The 22,046-nt window shown below is 44.3% G+C and overlaps 1 protein-coding gene across 3 annotated transcripts in view; it reads left to right on the top strand.

Moving 5' to 3' along the window:
• The window catches only part of ST3GAL5 (ST3 beta-galactoside alpha-2,3-sialyltransferase 5), a 248,752-nt gene that overhangs the window by 68,504 nt on the left and 158,202 nt on the right, over positions 1–22,046 (top strand). For 2 of the 3 annotated variants that reach the window (XM_069204243.1, XM_069204260.1), the window contains exon 2: positions 9,075–9,161. The gene's annotated coding sequence lies outside the window, so the exon portion shown is untranslated. The remainder of the gene's footprint in view (positions 1–9,074; positions 9,162–22,046) is intronic. The other variant, XM_069204251.1, reaches the window with a different exon arrangement.

Below are 22,046 nucleotides of genomic sequence, written 5' to 3'. Positions count from 1 at the left end.
TTTGGGTCGCTGTGCACTCACACCGAGGGTTGCAGGGTGTGCTCTGGCGCCCCCTCTGGCTCGCTGTGCACTCACACCGACGGTTGCAGGGTGTGCTCTGCGTCCCCTCTGGCTCGCTGTACACCGAGGGTTACAGGGTGTGCTCTGCGCCCTTTTGGGTCGCTGTGCACTCACACCGAGGGTTGCAGGGTGTGCTCTGCGCCCCCTCTGGCTCGCTGTGCACTCACACCGAGGGTTGCAGGGTGTGCTCTGGCTCGCTGCGCACTCACACCGAGGGTTGCAGGGTGTGCTCTGGCTTGCTGCGCACTCACACCGAGGGTTGCAGGGTGTGCTCTGCGCCTCCTCTGGCTCGCTGTGCACTCACACCGAGGGTTGCAGGGTGTGCTCTGTGCCTCCTCTGGCTCGCTGTGCACTCGCACCGAGGGTTACAAGGTGTGTTCTGCGCCCCCTCTGGCTCGCTATGCACTCGCACCGACGGTTACAAGGTGTGCTCTGCGCCCCCTCTGGCTCGCTGTGCACTCGCACCGAGGGTTGCAGGGTGTGCTCTGCGTCTCCTCTGGCTCACTGTGCACTCACACAGAGGGTTGCAGTGTGTGCTCTGGCGCCCCCCTTTGGCTCGCTGTGCACTCACACCGAGGGTTACAAGGTGTGCTCTGCGCCCCCTCTGGCTCGCTGTGCACTCGCACCGAGGGTTGCAAGTTGTGCTCTGGCGCCCCCTCTGGCTCGCTGTGCACTCACACCGAGGGTTGCAGGGTGTGCTCTGCGCCCCCTCTGGCTCGCTGTGCACTCACACCGAGGGTTGCAGGGTGTGCTCTGGCGCCCCCTCTGGCTCGCTGTGCACTCACACCGAGGGTTGCAGGGTGTGCTCTGCGCCCCCTCTGGCTCGCTGTGCACTCACACCGAGGGTTGCAGGGTGTGCTCTGGCGCCCCCTCTGGCTCGCTGTGCACTCACACCGAGGGTTGCAGGGTGTGCTCTGGCGCCCCCTCTGGTTCGCTGTGCACTCACACCGAGGGTTGCAGGGTGTGCTCTGCGTCTCCTCTGGCTCGTTGTGCACTCACACCGAGGGTTACAGGGTGTGCTGTGCGCCCCTTTCGCTCACTGAGCACTCACACGGAGGGTTACAGGGTGTGCTCTGCGCCCCCTCTGGCTCGCTGTGCACTCACACCGAGGGTTACAGGGTGTGCTCTGCGCCCCCTCTGGCTCGCTGTGACCTCACACCGAGGGTTGCAGGGTGTGCTCTGCGTCCCCTCTGGCTCGCTGTACACCGAGGGTTGCAGGGTGTGCTCTGGCGCCCCCTTGTGGCTCGCTGTGCACTCACACTGAGGGTTACAGGGTGTGCTCCGCGCCCCTTTCGCTCATTGTGCACTCACACGGAGGGTTACAGGGTGTGCTCTGCGCCCCCTCTGGCTCGCTGTGCACTCACACCGAGGGTTGCAGGGTGTGCTCCGCTCCTCCTCTGGCTCGCTGTGCACTCACACCGGGGGTTGCAGGGTGTGCTCTGCGCCCCCTCTGGCTTGCTGTGCACTCACACCGGGGGTTGCAGGGTGTGCTCTGCGCCCCCACTGGCTCGCTGTACACCGAGGGTTGCAGGGTGTGCTCTGGCTCGCTGTGCACTCACACCGAGGGTTGCAGGGTGTGCTCTGGCGCCCCCTCTGGCCACCTTGGAGTTAGACCTTCTCAGATCTGCCAGGGCGCCCAGATGGAGAATGCCTTGTGATGCTAGAACAGCGGTTACCGCTCAGAGTATAGCACCGTTTTGTCTAACAGCTGTTAAGTTAATTGAATGCAGTCGAAGTGTAGAGAGCTTTGCAGCATATTTACCCCAAGCCTGCTGTTGTATATCATTTTGAAAGTTCATTTTTTTCTGATTTAATATTTCCGAGTGCAGAGTCACTGGGAAACACCGAGACTTGTTTTTTTTTTTAACACAGCAAAAAGCGCATTCTTGCTGCCAGGTACATTTTGTTCTGATGCAAGCCTCTCTTCATGTGAACCGACAATGTGTGCCAAGGAGTGGAGTATGGGAGGGGAGTGTGTTGGGGACTGAACCCTGCAGTACTTCTTAAAGCACGCCCTGCCCGTCCGATGGGGCACTCGGCAGATATACAGCGGGAGTGAATCCAACCCGGTGCCAGTGTGCCTTCATCTGCATCTGGGGATATAAAGCAAGTTTCAGATCGGGGTTCAAAAGTCCCTTTCATCGATATTATTGCAGCTAATTGACCAGCCTTTGGATTTACGTAAACAGTGTCTGGTGGGTGTTGTGTGCAAGGCCAGGGCGTGTGGAATCCCTGCTATGGAGAATCAGTAAACAGCCGTGCTCCCTACTTCTTTGAGTCCTAATGTATTATTCATTGCAAATGAGTTATTCATGCATGCATTACTTGCTGTTATGGGCCTCCGGTTACCAGAAGTGGAATCTATTTCATTAGTGCCTGCTCTGTGCAGTAGTAACATATATGTTGATGTCAACCATTTCATTCTTCCGTTTTGCTTCTTTTCCTATTGTTTTATCCGTCGATCTTAAGTTAAACTTGTTTCTCCTCTAATGTCACTTCAGCGTGGCGGACCCCACATGGCGTTTACCACCACAAACGTAGGTTTTAACACCCAAAAACCTTTCACGCAGGATACCTTCTTTACCTTGTGGCGTCTTGAAGATCATCCCTCTGGCAGCTGCCAGGGGCTCGAGCGTGGTCAGTGAGATGGCGTGAGATTCGGCATATGAGCATCTCTGTATGGATTAAAGAACAGCGGCTCTAGTGGAGAACAGGCTTTCCTTGGAGAACTTTTCATGGCTGACTGTGGCAGCCCTAAATGTTGCAATGCATGTTAAAGTATTAGAAGATGTTGCCACGCATAAATGCAGCAACTACTCATTCAATGGGTTCTACTCAACGCCCCCACCCTGGCTGAGCCTGTGACCTGTTACTGAGTCTACTCGTGAGAACACCTGGGCAGGGATGCAGCTAAAGTTGTTAAACAGTCCTAATGGTCTTTACCCTATGCTGCCAGTCACTTAGTCCTAGCAGACTTGCTCATGACATTGGCTTTCTACTTCTGAAATGACTAATGGGTGGTTTTAATAGTTATTCATTCATAATAATGTTTTTATTAATTTGAGCTACAGTTTTTTTTTTTGATTTCATATATCCAAAATAATTACATTGTGAATTAATGGCCCGGTTAGGAGTCAGGCGGTTGAACCGTCACAACTCAAATATGGCCGAGTGAGGTGGCCATGAAGCCCTCAGCCACACCATTGCCGTATTACGATGCTTCCACCGGGCTGACAGGAGGAAACCGAAGTATTACGATGTTTCCGCCGTTAGCCCGGTAGCAACAGTGCAGCGACATTGGCCTCAGCACACTTGGGGAGCCGAGGCCAATGCCGTTGTACACAGCACCCTCGTAATGCACATCCAGCACTGCGATGACTGACCACGACTTGGACCGCCGCTAACCCGTCAGGATCCCTGGTCCGTTGCGGAGGCGGCGGTCTCCTGGTGGTCAATCCGGCAGGATCATAATCTGGCAGTCGGACTGCCAGAATTGCAGCAGCACGTCTGTCACCGCTAGTTCGTGGTGGTTTGGTGGTCTCAAGACCACCCAACTCGTAATCGGGCCCTAAGTTATTAGCTATGTAAAATAAAAATTTTGTCATATAGAAAGCTATAGGAAAAGTAAAACAGTTTATTAACTTGGGAAAAAAATAGTACACTTTTTATGATAAATATTAATATAAAGTAATGTTGCATATTTCTTAAACGTTTGCGAAAATAAATGACATCATTACTAACTTAATTTAAAATTAAAAAAATATATATTTTGAATGTATTAAATTTTTTTTTTTAAAGATTTAAATTATTCCTCCCATATTAAAAATATGCTTTATGTATTCATAATGAAGTGATGTATAGAATTAATTAAAACTAATTTCATATTCTTCTTTCAAAAAGTTACATCAATATCCGCATTAGACAACGTTAAATGTGTTAAAATAAAAAAAAAGTTATGCTAGTAAATCATTTAATTGTTAGATCTTTTGTTACTAAATATGCTAAAATAAAATCTTTATTATTAGGTCGTTTTTTAAGGCCGGGTATGAGGCAGGCCACGGGGGCTGTTTTGACTCTGCCATCTTGGAGCCTCCCTCCGTTTCCTTTAATTATATGTATTTTTAATTGGAGGTATTAATTGTTTGGGACATGTGTGCTCGACTTTCTCCCAACCCTGGCCGCTTGGCCGTCTATTTCAAAGCACAAGGTCTGACAAAAGTATTAAACTCCAATATTTGAATGGCTAGTGAAAGGAGCTTTTCTAGTGGTAGAGGGGTCAGTAGCGGTTGTACGGCCATGCTAAGTCTCTTGCATTACATGATGCTCCAAGGAGCAATGGATGACAATGCCCTGTCAATGTAGCGCCTTGAGACCCGCACGGGTGAATAGCGCGCTTTATAAATGTTAATGATTTGATTTGATTTGTTTGAGAGGTCAATTTAAAAAAAACACAACATACCTCAAAATTCATGATGCACTTTACTGCCATAGCTTATTTTAGGTTTACTACATTTAAGTAGCAAGCGCGTGGACTCAAAACACCCAGTGAACCACTGAGTCAAACCACGGAATCATGACAGTCTTGCTTAAGTAAGGAACAGGCCCCTTTAATGCATCAGGCCTGACCAACATCATTGCACGGCTCTGGCTTGAAGCTTATAGCAAATGTGATTGCTAATGCAGAAAAGCTGACACCCATCCACCAGAAACTGCCTTTTATCTCTTAGCTGTCCTCTTTCAAAATGCCATTTATCTAATTGTCTTTAAATCCCCTTCCTGTCCTAAGTAGGTCACGGTCCCATTCTTCTCCCTTATATTGCGTAATATTCTCATGTCCATCTCTACGCCTGTTTTCTCCATCTCTGATGTGTCCATTCAGATCAGGGATACCCCTTCCCTGAATTACACCTTCACATGCTTAAAACCAAAGCTGCCCTTGACAGCATCCAACAATATTCTCTCAATATGTACAAGAACTTTTCATGGGAGGGCTGGTTGACTCGTGCAGTGATGCCTGGGGAGCAGGATATGGCGGAAAAGAGACGGCGCCTTCAGAGTGTCTCCACTTAATCCCTCCCATGACACAACTTAGTCCAGTTGACCAATCCCGACTTGAATGGTCCAACACACTGTCCCGCTTAACTGAACAGTCACAATAACCCCAAACCATTTTAGGGTGAGGCTGCACAATCCTGACAGTCTTAAATGGAAAAAGGGTGCTTAGATGTGACTGTTGTACATTGGTATACATTTTGCCATCATGCTGTACAGCCTAAAACAAATGGCTTGTTATTGCAACTCAAAAAGCTTACCAACCATTCTTAAAGTACCTTCCTCTTTGCTTCCAACAGCCCAAAACCTCTTTCAACTCTTATCTGTTCCTTTTCAAAATGTTGTCTAAAACCTCCTTCTTCTTCTAGGTAGGCGTCTGTCCATTTCTTGCCTAATAGTCCTAGTTGCTACTCCTTCAAGGCTTCTCAGCTAATCTCCAGCCTCCCCCATACACTACTCTCTGCCTCCATGAGTTGGTCTGCCTCATTCGAGAACCAACCCAACTTTTCCATAGAAAGGTCATAATCTTCAATCCTAGTCTCCCCCTATTTCTATCCTGTCCATCTGAGAAAAGGCCCTCATCTCCATATCGATCTTCCTTATAGTTGTATCGATTCATGTCTGCTTTTTTAAAAATTATTTCATATTGTCACACTTTAAATATTGACAAGGAAGAAAACATTTTGCTAAAAACAAGTGTACATGTTTAGTGTATCCTTGCACAGTCGGCTTTATGCTTCCATTGTATGGGGCACTTTCTGTCCTGTTTTATACTGCATTGCTTATTTGTTTCTTGGCACGGTCATCACATGCACTCAGATTTTGTTTCCTAAAATTGTCTCAGATCATCTTAATCCGGTCACTCTTGGAGTATATCTGGCTCCAGTTCTGAAACCTTGTAGATATTTCTATGCATGTCCCCCTTGAGTCAAAATCTTCTTCTACGTCTTAGGGCAACTTTCATATGCCAGTTTGTCTTTCCCAATGCACCAGTCCATTTTTTTTTGCCTTCTTACAGATGCATTAGCGCTTACAGTATTAACCCAGCTTCATACAATATCTCCCTTCTTCAGAACCATAGGCAAGCATGCAATACAATGTTGGATATTTTGGGGACACCTGTCCACTCAGGACAGCCAGTAGTTCTGCTTGCTCTCTTCCAAAAACTTTGTATAAAAGAACATTCTCCGATTGTATAATGAAAAGAGCCCAACTCTATTTTCCATATACTTATAAACTGCGATCAGCCTCATCATATACAGGATGGCCCTGTGGTCGCAAACTGTGTAAAACATTAATCACTCTCAGACGATTAGCATTGTGGCAGCATTTCTTCCCAAGACCCCACTGGTTATTGGACCAATACCTCAGACCAGCCCACGCCTTCGAACACTCAGATCTTTAAACCATTGCTCCGCCAGCTCTTCTAACCATTGCTCCTTCAAACTGCTAATTAACCCTGTTGTTTTGCCATCTGTGGTCATGCAAGATAGCCTTGTTTGTAGCATGTGTGGCTGTAGATACAAATGCCCTGCACTCTTTTCTCCTTCTGGAGGCATACAGATGAATCCCCACCCATGCCTGTGCTGTTGCTCACTCTCCATCACTGTGGGCGTGGCAGAAAGTAGGCCGGCACCCCTCAGCTGCCCCGCTCTGATCTCCTTGGCAGCCTCTCACAAGCTTCTAGCAGCACAGCCTCATCTACATCGCATGTGAGGAAGCGGCCGCACGGCCTCCTACGTACCCTCTGCGCTCAACCCTCCTTCCATACATCCAGTAATTGATTAAAAAAAATCAACAACCTCGGTGGTCGTCACAAACAACTTTTATGCTACAGTTTAGTAGCCTACCCTCCTGATATTGCTGTAAACAAAACCACGTGCATGCAGAAAAGGGAGAAAAGATGAAGGATGCTTTTCTCTGGCATCTCTGCCTGAAGTGGCCCTATTTCTCAGCCAATGAACCATTCCATGTTGGGTAACCCGCCTGACGTTCTTTGCCAAACAGCCCAAAGGAGGGGGGGCACAGAGATGCCCTTGACAAGCACCATTCGTTCTTTTACCCAGTTATATTTCTTTTTTTGTATTTATGTTTGCTTGGAAACTTCCCTTCTTACTTTACTCGAGATACTTCACTTATATTCCTACACTCTCCTTGGCCCACAAATAACAATTTAAGCAGATTTACTCCTCTGGGTATTGCTTTGGTGATGCTTGGTTTCTATTGTGACATCATTTTTGGTAGATTGTCACATGTGGGCAAGATGGCATGGCGAGTGAAGTGCAGAGTGTTGACATCTGGGGTGACCTACCTGTCACAAATTCAATCCCAATATGGCCAATTGAGCTCTTCAGCTTCCCGATGTCAATACTCTGAGTACTACTAAATTGCTTAATAGTAAATATATATATATATAAAACGTATAATGTAAAAACAGTTATTTAATTAATGGTGTTGGTTTCACAGCGGTCTTACATTATGCTGAAAGTAAAGTGTAAAAAATGACATGCACAATTTGAAACTAGAAAATCCAACTTATTTTCATTTAGGTCTTTATTGCAGCAGACATTGGTCTGACAATAGGAAGTTGATAGCTTTACACGTCACCTCTTCTCTAAAACATTGCTGTAACATTTTCAAGCATTTCATTGCCAGAATGGCACCATCAACTCCCAACATATTTATTTGCCTTTAGCTGTATGCTTAAATCTGTCATAAAGTTAGATGTCGGCATCCCCCCAAAAAATCAATGAGCAGTGGTTTGCTGGTTAATGACTTCTACCCACCCGATCTTGGCTAACCAATTTAATGGCGATGTAGAGCATAGGTCACTGTGGCCTTGAAGGAGCCTCCTTTAATTTGAAGGAGCCTCCTTTAATTTGAAGGAGCCTCCTTTTAATTTGAAGGAGCCTCCTTTTAATTTGAAGGAGCCTCCTTTTAATTTGAAGGAGCCTCCTTTTAATTTGAAGGAGCCTCCTTTTAATTTGAAGGAGCCTCCTTTTAATTTGAAGGAGCCTCCTTTTAATTTGAAGGAGCCTCCTTTTAATTTGAAGGAGCCTCCTTTTAATTTGAAGGAGCCTCCTTTTAATTTGAAGGAGCCTCCTTTTAATTTGAAGGAGCCTCCTTTTAATTTGAAGGAGCCTCCTTTTAATTTGAAGGAGCCTCCTTAGAATTTGACATGGTCATGACTGCTGTTGTTGGTATAGCTCATCTTTGTGGGGAGATCAGTATATTAACTTCCCCGAATATCCACATTTTCTACACTTTTCTCAAAGCTAGCGCAAGGTAGTCTTTACGCAGTGAAGAATAAGAGATGCCTCCCTCGGATGTTGGCTATGGACAATAGGTTCACCGTAATCTCAAACTAACTGTTCTTTGTCACTTGCATGGCATCGTAGCCCCTAGGCAAATAGAGACTCTTTGAACCCTGCAGATTAATTTAATAGTTTGATTCAGGTGCATCACAGGTGCAGAAGTTTCTTGCTATATATTTTCTCAAGATTACTTTGAAAATTCATTTTAGTGGTCTGTGAAATTGGAGTGCATGGTTTTTATATGCTCTTAAATTTCTTAATAACAGACTGTGAGCATTAATTAAAATAGTTTTTCCAACTGCACCATTCCTCTTTAGTGATGCTGAATTTAAAGAGATGTATCACATTCTCATGATTTTCTACTGAACAGTGAATTATTTTCTCTGTGCCAGCTTATTGACGTGTGTCACATACAGAATGCAGTTTTGATCACCAAAGGGGGGTCAAGAGATGCTTAGTTTATTTGGATAACATTTGCAAAAATAGCGAGGTTTTAGTGAATGTGTTAAAACAAAATGGATACAAAAATAGCCTTAAAGGGTGTAAATGGACTCTTCCTATGGGAGGAATGTTGAATTTAATGTTATTTGTTTTGCTTTGCAAACTTTGCAAAACTGACCATTGTCTCACTTCTTTTGTTTCCTGTAGGTCTTCAAGAATGAACTTAGCATGACAAAGAAAACTTGAGGCGGCGAGAGAAGGTACAGAATGAGCCTGGGTTTCCACCCCACAACGGTACGGTCTTTAAGATGCTCATCGCTTCAAAGTCTTTCTGCATTGCAAGTATCTCTCTTGTCCTGGTCTTCACACTTCACCTTAATTAAAATATTGAGTAGGTTTCTTCCCAACGGCAGGATGTGTACTTACCTGGGCGGAGGACTCGTAGAAAATAGTCAAGACATGCACATATACTTACTAAGAGCCATAGAATGGGAGAAGGAGAAAAGCAGAGGAGCAGATCGCGGAGTAACAGGACAGCAGCAATGCATGTATACAACCGGACCCTGCATGCCCCCTCTTCCCTGAGAAGGTCTGTTATCAGAACACCGCAACCGGACCCAAGAACCCTAATTGCGGAATGCATAAACCCACAAAAACCTTTGAAAATAAGGATCACCTGCAGCCTCCTCAAGGCTATATGAGGAAACCCGGGGACATTCGACTTGTGTAAAAACATACCTTTCCCTCGTGCTCTACCTTCAGCTTTGAAAGCAGTCATATGAGGTTACCAGCCACTTGGCGTTAACATTTCTAAATGTCATGTAATGCTGCCTTTCTTACAAGGGTATCCGAGCATAGATCTGGGAACAGAATGGGGCGTTTCCCCTCCAATAACACAGTTAACTGGTAATCAGAAATGTTCACTAATGTAGTTGTGCCCCCCACCTCAGGTTATTTGAACCTTTATTCTCCTATCCAGCTTTCGAGTACACAGCAACTTCCACTTTTTGGAATAAGTAAGCTGATTCAGTTTCGCTCTGGTCTCTCGTTCCTGACTCTACATAGCATTCTGCCACACGAGTCAAAATACTTTGTCTTCCTTTCCACTGTTGTCAGCTATGTTAATGCTGGTTGTTTTTTCAGAAAAGTCTGTGTGTAGATCATGAAGAGACCTCAATATCAGAGTTACTCCTTTGCTTATCTTGGACTCGTTAAGAGCCAGGAGCCAGCTATTTTTAGGGTCGAGTGCGCAAAGTGCTCTGTCCCTGGTGTAATCTCTCTCTGTGGGCTTTTAACCACGCCCAGGTCACGCCCATCAGTTGGGTTTGTTCGTGGGCTTGCCTTTTAAAATTTGTTTGATTTCATTAGTGAAAGGCATGCATACGTCATGCCTTTTCTGATGTTTAGCCCGCCTTGAGCGCACCAGTCAACTACTGAAAACATACAAGGCTCCATGTTCTCCATATGGTTTCTGGACTACTTTTTCCCGTTATTTCGTAGGCAGCGTGATCTTGCTGGGCAGTAGTCAAGCGCTTTGCATGACATAGACTCTGTTACATGGATAATTGCACTTTTGCTGATACGTTTCACTGCGAGCGAACTTCTGTTTCCCTTTGTGTGTCTGCTTCGTGCTCATGGTGGCCGTTGTCTCGCTTATGTGAAACTGTTTTACTTTTCATTTTCAGTTTGTGGCAAGAAATATCCAGTTAGGAGTTTACAACGCTAATAGCTCTAACTTGAGAAAATGCGCGACCCATTGCATTGCAAATGCTTGTTGTTCTTTCTTGTTGGTGAGGTGGCATGATTTTCAGAAGCCTTCTTTATTTTCTTCCCGTTTGCCACTCCACTGACAAATGAAGGAAGCAGCTGAGGGCCAGCAGTCTATCTCAGGCAAAGGCTATTCACACACAGCTTGCTAAATCCAAAGAAAACTATACAGTGCTCTTGCTAGCTTCCATTCCTGGGATCCGTAGAAAAGGAGAGCTTACTGTCAGGATAGAGCGAGGGCAAGCTTTTGTGTATACAAAATGTTGTGCCACTGAGCCAGAATGCAATGCAGTTAACCTTTATGGCCCTTCTTCCTGGCCCACCATCCTTTCTCGCCCTGCCCCGGCTAATGCAACACCTAAACCTAAGAGGCATGGTTAACTAACCATGCACTCTCTCTCTCTCACTTTTTAGAAACTTTAAGGCAACTACTAATTCTGTCCATGGTGTATGAAATAGCCTGAGGCTCTAAAGCTCTTGGGTTCTTTGGCTCAGGCTCAAACCTTCCAACACTGTCTCAGATTGCCCTAATTGATAAAGGAATCAACTGCCCCCCTTCTGTAAATACCTGCAAGTCCCCTAGTAAAGAGACACGCTGCCAGGATTTCACATTGTCCTGAATCTGGACAGGCCAGTAGATAAGCTGGGTTAGTGAGTTTAAAGACTTCCTCCTGATCTGCGGATCACATGCAGGTCACCAATTCAGAGCTGAGTCCAAATTCTGTGAGGCCAAAGTGCTTTCTCAGTTGTTGCGTAAGTAGCCAAACTGTTCATAATATAACTAGAGCTTCATAGCCTTGGTGCGGCAACAAAGCCTCTGGTTTTCATTGAAACCCTGGTCACTCTTCAGGGGTGTGACTAAAGCAGTGTTGGCATAGGTTAGACCCGTGGTTCCCAACTTGTGGTCCGGCAACCACTGGGGCTCCGCAAAGCCTCCTCAGGGGGGCCGTGACTGCTTAGAAAATTTAATAATAATACAGGATTAGGTCCCCAGCCTTCAGTAATAACTCCTGGGGGGAATCCCCGGATTCCAATAACAATTCAGTGGGGGTCCCCGGGTTCCAGTATGATAAAGAGGGGGGGTCCACAGAAGTCAAAAGGTTGGGAACCACTGGGTTAGACTGTTTGGTGGCGATTATGTGCCATGCGTGAGGTTTGGAAGCCAGTTAGAACTGATTCCTAGGTCTTTAGTACCTTGGTAACCTTCGTGCTGAAGAGGGTGTGCGAAATAAACCCAGCTTTATAAAGAGGTTGTTGTTAGTGCTTGCACTGTAATTCAAGGTTTTATAACACAATGTTAGCGTGTAGTGGTCTGCACGCAATGATAAGGTTGTTTATAGCAGAATTGTGGCAACTCTCCTAGGGAGCCTGCCCTCTGTTTATGGTACAACAAGTGTGAAACTGTTCAGGTTCCTTTCAGGACCAGCTCCGCCTTGAGCGGAAATCATTTGAACAGCACGCGTAAATTACAGTGCTTAGAAAATGCAAAACTACAATGCTGTAGTAAAAACTTGGTGATAAAAGTACATTTTATTGTTCCTATTACCTCCTTTGTAACTCTCCAGTGGGCCTATAGCCTCTTTCCTAAATCCTTAGCTGGGGCCACTTAAGTCCAAAATACATATTTATTGTGTACATGAGCAGCTACCATGTTTAGACAAATCTCTGCTGCACTAGAACCAGACACTGACTAGTGATATCCAGTGTTTATTCGAATTTACTGAATTATTTTTTATGATGTCTGGACAGTCACAAGCAGAAAAAATCTGCCCATCATTCCGTTCCATGATTTTCTCTTCTTTGTGCCACTACAGACGGTGACAAACCTACATCAGTTTTGGCCACTCAGAAAAGGAAGGGTATAGCATGAACTGGCAGACTTCAGAACCCCCTAACACCCGCAACTTATTTCAACCGTCTTTATACTTGTGGTTGGCCAGTAATTGACGCATTTCCCTCACCACTTTTTCCTTTCTTCCTCACTGACCTAGACCTGCACCCTGTGTTAGTAATCCAGCCTTTCCTTAGTTTTTTACTTATTAAGAGCGGTTTTGGGAAGGGAATATGAGCTTGATTATCATAGACCTGCGTTATTGCTTTGAGGAGACTCTGACATGAATGAGAATTCCTCTTAAAGCAGGATTTTAATAGCTAATGAAGATGCCAAATGAAAGGTAATGAGGACCAAAGTACCTCTCAATTCCAATAACTTTTAACTGAGTTTAGTGCTGGGCCAAGATCAGGGTGGTGCTTGCTAAAGCAAGATCTAAAATAGGTCAGAGTTTCTAGGACATAAAAAAAATGACAAGCCTAGCTTTCGAAAACGGTCGTAGGACCTGCTGATTTGTTGTAGACCAACATGGAGGCCAATATCTACAAAGCAGATACATTTCTGGAGCGTGGCGGCCCATGGCCATCCTACCCTCTCCATTGGTACTACATGTAGGACTCCCTTCCTCTCACTGTTGTTCAAACCCACCTCTATATGTAGTTGCTGCCTATTTTGTTGATCTTTGATAGTTGAGGCTATCAGTATTTTTTTCTTGCAAAGCTGCATGGTTAGAGAAACACTGCTCCTAGAAAAGGACAAACCCACATGCCCACCGTGGATCACTAGTTCATGCTGCATGACCAGGAGACGTCTCCAGCACCCTGGCTTTTGCCCTAAAACAGTGGTTCCCAACCTTTTGACATCTGTGGACCTCACTTTATCATTACTGTAACACCGGGACCCCCACTGAATCATTATTGGAATCTGGGGACCCCCTACTGAATCATTACTGAAAGCTGGGGTCTTAATCTGTTAAAATTATTTATTTTCCAAGCACACGCAGACCTCCTCAGGAGGCTTTGCGGACCCCCAGGGGTCCCTGGACCTCAGGTTGGGAACCACTGCCCTAAAAGGTTGTGGTGGCACCCCAAAAGACCTTCAACCCAACACAACCACCTCCTGTACCCCTTAGGAATAACAGTGTGCAGTCACAGCGCAAATATGCCATACAATTTAAAAGTCAAAGGTTATGTTGTCAAGTTTATTAAAACCATTACAGTAAACGGCAACAGGGCTAGCTCGGCAATGAAGAAAGTAAAGATCACATTTTTTCCTGCCCCACTTGCCAATCATGTAAAAAGAATTAACATAGTGAACCGTGCAGTCTTTCAAAAGAACTAATACTATATAAAAAAAAAATATGATTTTTAGCACAAAGATTGAAGTGATGCCAATAGAGGCTGAGGCAGCACATTAAACAGTATATACGGCCAAAGGTGGAATAAGCTAATACTTGTTTTTTGTGTGAGCGCTGGGCATATACTCAAACTTATATACTGTGCCCACTGGGCCAACAATATGATTAGAAAAAGAGATCGAGCACAACAGTCAAAATATATATTTATTTTAATGGGGTGTCTTCGATATTGCTGAAGAAAATGCAGCGAAAGTTTGCTTTGCAAAATGTGCCCACTTTTTATGCCATGTTCTCCCCAAATGAAATAAGATTAACTTGATAATTCAGTTTCAACTAAAATATTATATATATATATCTTTACAATAAATATATGTAAATTGGCTGAGACCCACTTGATAGTCATTGCTAGGTTTTGTACGGTACATAGCAGATAAGTGAACCATTTATTCCTTCGTGGTGAGAGAAAAGGTTTAGCTTGTCCTCAGTAACATATGTTAAGGTGGCAGATAAAGCATTTTGCCCTTGAAATATATATATTTGATAAACGTTTCTCACTGTTTCAAAGTAGGTAAATTTAAGTTTAAATCCTTTTTATTCATGTGCACAGTAAACAGATCTAGATCGAGGAGACCGTCCCCTCGGTCAGCCTGGTTAATACCACAGTTAGACACCGACCTGTGACTGAATTACAAACGGAGCATCATTCCTCATTTTAATATACGGTGCACCTCCTCACAAGAGAAAATGTGGTCTCTGTAATCAAACAGGGAGGGAAAAAGTAAGGATGGGAGATGGAAAGGAAGGAAATAATTTAAGAAAATAGCAGAAAGAAGGTGGAGGACACAAGAAGCACGTGCACAGAACTGTATCCCACATTAACAAAATGTAAGAAGGCAACCCACAAAGATGCGTACTCTCCTCATATGGTCCTTGTGACCTTCAAAGCATTGAATCCGCAGGTATAGCTGCCCTACATGAGCCATGTCAAAATCTTTTTTTGCAATGACGCCAGAGAAGATTGTAGTTTCATCCCGGATGAAAACATAAGGCTTTTATTAGGCAGGGAAAAATAACAAAGCTGAGATCTCCCGGCTTCATCTAACGTTTGTGGCCCAACCGCATTTACCCACTTCTAGCCTTCATCCCTGAGCTCCGCTCCAGAAACAGGAGGGTCCATTTCTTCCCAGACGCAGGTCCTGTTTCCGCTCAAGTGCCTCTTTTACAACTAAACCTTGAAGGCCTTGGCCTCAGGCTACAATAACTGTACCATCACCATGCGTAAAGGAGCCGCCTCGGAGGATAGTCTTTATGCTCTTTTAACCAAGACACAGCCATCTTGTCGAGGGTGAGCAAGGTGTTCACTAAAACAAAATGCACCCTTGTCTCAGTGGTGATATTTCCAAGGCAACTGCAGGGAGCCCATTCTCCAATAATTCAACCCGTTTATGAAGTGCCAGCATTGCACCAAACAGTCTGCAAGTAAGCCAACTTAGTCCCCTACTCTAAACTCATGCTCCATCCTGCAGACCCAATGCTCCACTTGTTTCAACCTGACCTCAGTTCTTTCACTGGTGCTTCCGTGCGACATGACCTGATAGAGTCCGCAGCAACTAAATGTGGAGATCAATCACTCAGCCACCCACAACTTCCTTTTTTACTGCATTCAGTATATGCAGGATCTTATGTAATGCAGCCATCACTCCCTTCTGACCTTCATCATTGCGTGTTGCCACCTCACTCCTAATCTTTGCCTTCCCCCAGTTCCCTCACCGTTGCAGTGTTAAAGTAATTTTCCCATCTGTGCCTTTTCTTTACAATGGTTGTGACGCAGCAGTGTCGCCTCTGCTGTCATCTGCCCCATGGCCAGGAGATGTCTCCAGTGTTGCTGAGACATACAGGAGCCGCATCCCCTACCCTGATCCCATCTAAGGTCTTTCCTAGTGTCCCCCTCAAAAGCAACAATGGCCTCCCCAGCCCCCATGTCGGTTGCTATTGTTGCCTCCATCTTGTTCAGTAGCACATCTTCACTGAGTGAGCCCCCCGCCGTTCTCCTAAAGTAGGTAGTCCCAACCACAATATCAAGACTTGAGAGTGCCACCTGTTCACTTTCAAGGGAGAAAGAAAGCACTGCGGATGGGTCTCTAGCTTCGAGGATCAGGATCAGTGCACGGAGCCCGAGATCCAGCTGTTGTCCCAGCCCAAGCAGGTCGGTTTACACTCATTTCAATTGAGTTTTTGATTGTGCTATTGCTTTCGTTAAGTTATAAATATGGGATATAAGACCTGATAAGGCATCATTTAAGAAGTGTTTTCCTCGCAATACAAATGTAATTAAAAAGATCTGCTTCCCTATATAGCTATGCCGATAGAAAAGTCGTCATTGTCTAGTTCCAATGCTTTGTGGAAAAGAACAACTTGCTGGCAGCTACATAGGCATGATTCAGACCAGGTTTGGAAACAGAATCCATAATCACTTCAGCTATTGACGATTTAAGAATGACAGTATACAGAGGTAGTTATACCCCTGGACCTATCCACTGATTCTGATTGCATTGACCATAAGTTCTTATTTCATTGATTTGAAAGAATAAATATCAAAGACCAAACCTTACAATGATTACAATTTTCCATCTAAAACAAGTCCCAAAAGGTTTAGATCAGTACTTTCTTCTCTTCTCCCACTCCCTATGTTGATGCAAACTCGCCCCCCCCCCCAAAAAAATAGTTTGTACCCGGAGGAGGCAAATTTGTCTGTAAATTTAACTCGGCTAAATCCAGAATCTAACCAGTTTTCAATAAAACTAACCACTGGTATGCAGTCCTGTGACCTCCTCCTCCTCTAGGAGATTGCACCCCAGCCAGTATTGTCAGTCATAGACCTTCTTGTTTTGTCCATCCAAATATCTAAATATTTGTTGTAGCCTTCAATCGTTTCAATGTGAGTGTCCTTCACGCAAGCAGTAGTTGACTCTTATCTGACCAAAGGCGGTTATCTTTTTTTTATTTTTTTATTCGTATTTACCTCAAGGTGTTTTTGAGAATTGTATACATTAAGGACATCTAATGAATGCTCGAAGCCTACAGGTAGACATGTAGAAGAGTATTTTCCTTGTGGAAGAGAAAGTGCATTTGGTGGCTCTTGAACCTCAGGGGGACATGTTCTTGCTTTTGAGATTAAATAACCCACATCTGAACAACACTGGTGCAAAGCACCCCAGCTTTACGCTTCTATTTTGGGGAATTTTCCCAGTAAAATGGAGCATATTACCTACTTTGACTTGTATGCAAGTGGTGAGCTCCTTTGCCTAGACTAGTTTACTGGAACACCCCTACTAGAGAGTTATCATATCAGACGCTGCTGTTTAGTCAATAAAGCACCTGTCTACAAATAAATCAAATGGTTATAGTTCAGTCATTAATCGACTCAAGCTGTTACATCCAGTGCAAAAGCCTGTTTGGCATGCGGGCAACAAATTTTCATCCCCTACCCAAACAGCGAAAGTCTTGGTGTATACCTTGACATCTGTATATAACAGCTAAGTCCCGCAATAGCTAGATGATCCTCCTTTTCAAAGATAGGTTAAATATCTGAACCAACCCAGAAATTAGGTGATATCTTGTGACCCGTATAGAATGGTATAACATAGGTCGCCAAGGTGACTAGAATTCACGGTTTGTTTTGGCAGTCATTGGCATAACGTTGAGCCCCTGGCTGCTGAGGATTTCAGTGCTTTCTCAACCCCATGCTAGGATAATCCATGGCTTACTGTTGTTTTATTTCTAGGCATAGAAAAATTAAATCTGCACTGCCCTGATGCAGGCAATTACTGAAGCCTCTTTGGAGCCTAGAAAACCCATGGGTTATAAAGTCCATTGGCTAATTCTTTGACGCTTTTGTAATAATAAAAAAAAACTCTGTACCCATCAATTTTCAATTCAAGTTCTTTTGCCATTCCATATTATAGTTAAATAATATAGTGAGGATGAAATCACGTATTATTTCTCAAGACAGACAAAGTGGCACACTGGGGAAAGCAGCCACTTTACGTCCATGGAACTCTGGAAAAACCTAGCACATTTGCAAACAGCTGTTTGCTTTCTGGAGAGTAAGCCAAGACTACTGCTGGTTAATGCCAGCAGCGAGCCTACTGCTCGTGACTTTCAGCAGAGAGCCTACTTTATTGGAGAGTCCAACTCGAAGCCCCTGCTCAGAACTCCGAAATTGAAATCCACGAGTCTAGCAAGTAACAAATCTCCCAGTTTTCCCAGCGGCCGTTTTGGAACAGTATTAACTAGGGTTCGCCAAAGTAGATCTTGGAAATCCTAAAGCTTGTGATGCGACTGCGATCAGGTTTGGATTAAAATCTCTGGAGACTACAGAAAAACGTATCTGAGTAAACAATAGTGCAGAAAATGTAATTCTGAGACCTGGCAAACCTCAGGTTTTAGGTCTGGGCTTAAGACCGCATCAGCTGTGTTCCAGCCTCATTTATTCATTAAATTTCGTAAGTAAAAATACAAACATAGCTACATGGATAGACGGGGTTTTGGTCAGCCCTCTTCATTCTTCGGTGTGTTATGTTGCCATTCCCGTTTGCTTCCACCCACCGCAGTTTATAGTCCGAGGTAATGTGTTAGCCCACTTCAGGCATTGTCTCCCTTCCACAGGGATAGGAGGCATTTTGCCAGCTCACTTCTGCAGATCACCTAAAAAGTTATGCACTTACGTGCCAGGACTGGTGGGCCAGTTTCATCTTTCGTTTGTTTTGTTTTTATTTACTTTTTCTGCCAGGTCCCAGCAGTTCTACAAAGACATTTGTTTTTACTTTTTTGTTTTTAACGTTTGTGTATGCTTACCATAAGTAAATTAATTTTAAAAAACGGATTGCAGGTTTGGCAAGGCCAGGGCTATTTGGTTTTGCTAGTTCTTTTTTTGTTTTCGTTTTGATGTAAAAACAAACTCATTTGCAAGAATCACAATTTGTGTGTGCTAAACTACAATGATCAGTGTTGATAATCTGCAATTCAGTTGCAAACTAACATCCATGCAATTCTCAAATTAGATACAAATAGCTGACTGACTAGCAGGATGGGTTAAAGTTATAAAACAGCTCCTTAATAAGAATTTTAATGGAGAAAGGTTTTATGTATCAGTTGGATACAAAACCCCCTTCACTGCAGACCACAAATTAAACGACACTTAGTTCCTCTATTGCTAATGAGTTCAGTTTCACAGGACCAGTCTTCTTAAATCAATCTCCTTTAGGGTTACTTGAGTGAAGTTGGTTGTAGCTCACTCTGCCACATGTTTGTTGACCAAGTACTTTCTTTATTTTCCAAGTAACCATAGTATATTACAGATTCAAGTAAATTAACCATACTGCCCCAAGTTGCAAAAATATCTTTAGATACCATAATGTCTACCCTATGTTTCAGGTGCTCAAATAACTTTTAGTTTTATGCATTTAAGAGTGAGAATGGTGTACACATTGAAATGCAACACAATAACTTGAAGGAAAATGCCCACAATGAGATTGTGATTGTAGAAGTTTCAAATTATTCCACTGTTTGTTATGTTGTGTGGACGTTCAAATCTACAGAGGGTGATTGTGCAGTAATCACAATTTTAGTGGTGACTGTTTCCTATTCTGCTTCTACTGATTTCAAGAAACTTTCCAGATTTTTCCTTGTCAACACCTTTGAAATGATCAGTTGCTAGAAAACCCTGGAAATTATGGTGCCATAACAGACACTAGTCTTCAAAAATTCATTTTTTCTCGGGGAACCTTTCTCTGTGGCAACTGGACTATATAACATTTCTTGTGAGTTTTGTTGCATCACCTCGAACGCCTTCCCTTCTGAATATAGTATATTGTGATCCAAAGTTATCATCTTCAGCCCCTCCTTCAATGGTCATTCCATGTTTCCTGTTTCACTTCTGACTTGTAAATTGTTTGAGATTTTTTTAGATTCGGGTGTAGTAGGTTCTATATCTGTACAATCTACAGATTACCTTGATGTTTATATACCACCGTCCACTGCATATCTACCTTTGTTGTCCATGGTACATAACATGCAGAATTATATATGGGTAACAGTGGACAATAGGGATGTTTTTCTCTGAGGAAATCTTTGTGACCTCATATTGACAACAAGGATGAAGCTTGAATTGTACATGATGCCATGCTGAACCCGAGATGAAAAAATATCCCTGCTGCACACATTATACCCATCTATAAGTTTGTAATGCTTGGCCCCTAAAATCATTCTCCCCTGCTTTCAACTGCTACGAAGATTTACAGTAGCAAACCTACACAACATTCTCTCCTGCCTGTCCCAAATATTAAAGAATAAAAAATAAATAAGTGGTCTCTAGTCACTCATCTGCACATTTATGAGATTAGTTCCTTAGTTTCACCGTAGCGACAATATTGGGCACGACTACAGTATCCTCCAGCATTGAACTAGCCATTTTACCCAAAAGGGTTAATGTGGCAGGCACAGAGCTACATTAACTGATAATCTGCCCATAATTCAATCTGAATTGACTACCATAAAACTAGAGACGTGTACACAGCTTCCCCCTACAACCTGAAGGCCAGCAGCGTCCGCCCCCATGGCTTCAATCTAGTGGCAGCAAAAGGGTCGATTCCAGCAGTTGTATGGCAATTAATGTGTGTTTGTGAGTATGGGTGGGTTAGTACTCTCAAGTGTGCTGGGCACGTCTGTTCCCTGAATTCGTCTGAGAGCAAGTGAATGAAGGGGCCCTACCATTCCGCATATCTAGTGCGCCTGAACTCTGTGGCAAGGGATAACTTCTCCATTCCCAGAGTGTTCCATAATCTATGTAACAACGATTTGTGTTCAGGCGTTTTATCTGTGCCCCATAAAGATAGAATTGTCTGATGTGCTGCCCCTTGGGCCAGGGCCATTTGTCTGCCTTTGTGTGAGTAAAGAGGATGTCTGGGGGTTGGGAAGACCTAGGATAGTATAGGGTGGAAATCTTGTGACTGAGGTGTTAAAAACAATGTCGTGGAGAATACTGTCCCAGTAATGGGTGAGCTTGGAGCAATGCCGTAAGGTGTAGCAGAGAGCCTGTGCCACCGTTGCCCCACCAACATTCTGAAGATCTACCCAGCGTCCACTGCTGCATTCGTGCCGGGGTGAGGTACCAGTAAAAGGCAACCTTATGTGCCGTTTCGGTGCTAAATATGTTGTGTGCAGTATTGTGTACCCTGTGGAAGATGTTCACCCATTCTTCAGCAGAGAGGGGTCTACCTAGTTTGACTTCCCAACAAAGTTGCCCCTTAGATCTGGATGGTAGGTGATCCTGATTCAGGAGAGAGTACAATACCTATATAAAGCATTGGTCATCACTTTTAAGTAACAAACATTTCTCAAAAGGGGCCAATGGACCCGGTCAGTTAACTGTAGGGAGTAGTCATCTTTGAGTTGATCAAAAGTTATCACCAAGTGATCGAAGAGAGAACCCACCTACTTACAGCCCCATCTCTCCATCTACAGAATCGTTCTGGCTGCATGCCAGAAGGAAGTCTGGATTAGACTGAATTGGGGATATGGGAGAAGGGAATGTTGTTAGTCCTGCTTTGATCTCTACAGTGTCCGACACTTGTAATGTAGAGTGGGTCACTGGGGAGAAGTAAAGGCATCATGCCCTGTGCTTGCAAGGAAACCAGGCCTCCTTCCATATCTGAGAACTAGTGATAGCTTGGTACATAAAAGTCCAATTCTTTTCTGAGAGTGGACAATTCTATTCTAAAGTATAGCAGAGTTGGGCCGCCTGGTAATACTGGAGCAGATGAGCAACTGCAAGCCCACCTTCCCCTTTTGGCCGAGATATGCAATGTTTATTTAACCAAACATTTTTCCCATCCCAGATAAACTTTTTGAACGCTAGCTGAAGGGAGCGGATCACAGACTGGGGATACACCAGCAGCAATGTCTAAAAGAGGTATAGAATGCAGGGGAGCACTGTCATCTTTACTGCTGCAATCCTGCCCAACCATGATAGTCGAAGGCGAGACGAAGACTCCATTTTCATGTGTGGCTGCAATACTAGGGCTAAGTATTTAACAGTTGTAGTTCTGGAGGCAGAGTGGGCTAATCGATGCCCACTTACGAAATAGTTTCTGCTTACCACACGAAGGGGAAGAGCGAGCTGAGGGACGCTTCGAGCCCTGGGCCAACGGTGAGGTTCAAGGTC

Source organism: Pleurodeles waltl, chromosome 1_2 (genome assembly GCF_031143425.1).
Source record: "Pleurodeles waltl isolate 20211129_DDA chromosome 1_2, aPleWal1.hap1.20221129, whole genome shotgun sequence".
Taxonomy (NCBI): domain Eukaryota; kingdom Metazoa; phylum Chordata; class Amphibia; order Caudata; family Salamandridae; genus Pleurodeles; species Pleurodeles waltl.
The sequence above is the reverse complement of the archived record's forward strand: the minus strand, read 5'-3'. Positions and strand labels throughout refer to the sequence as shown.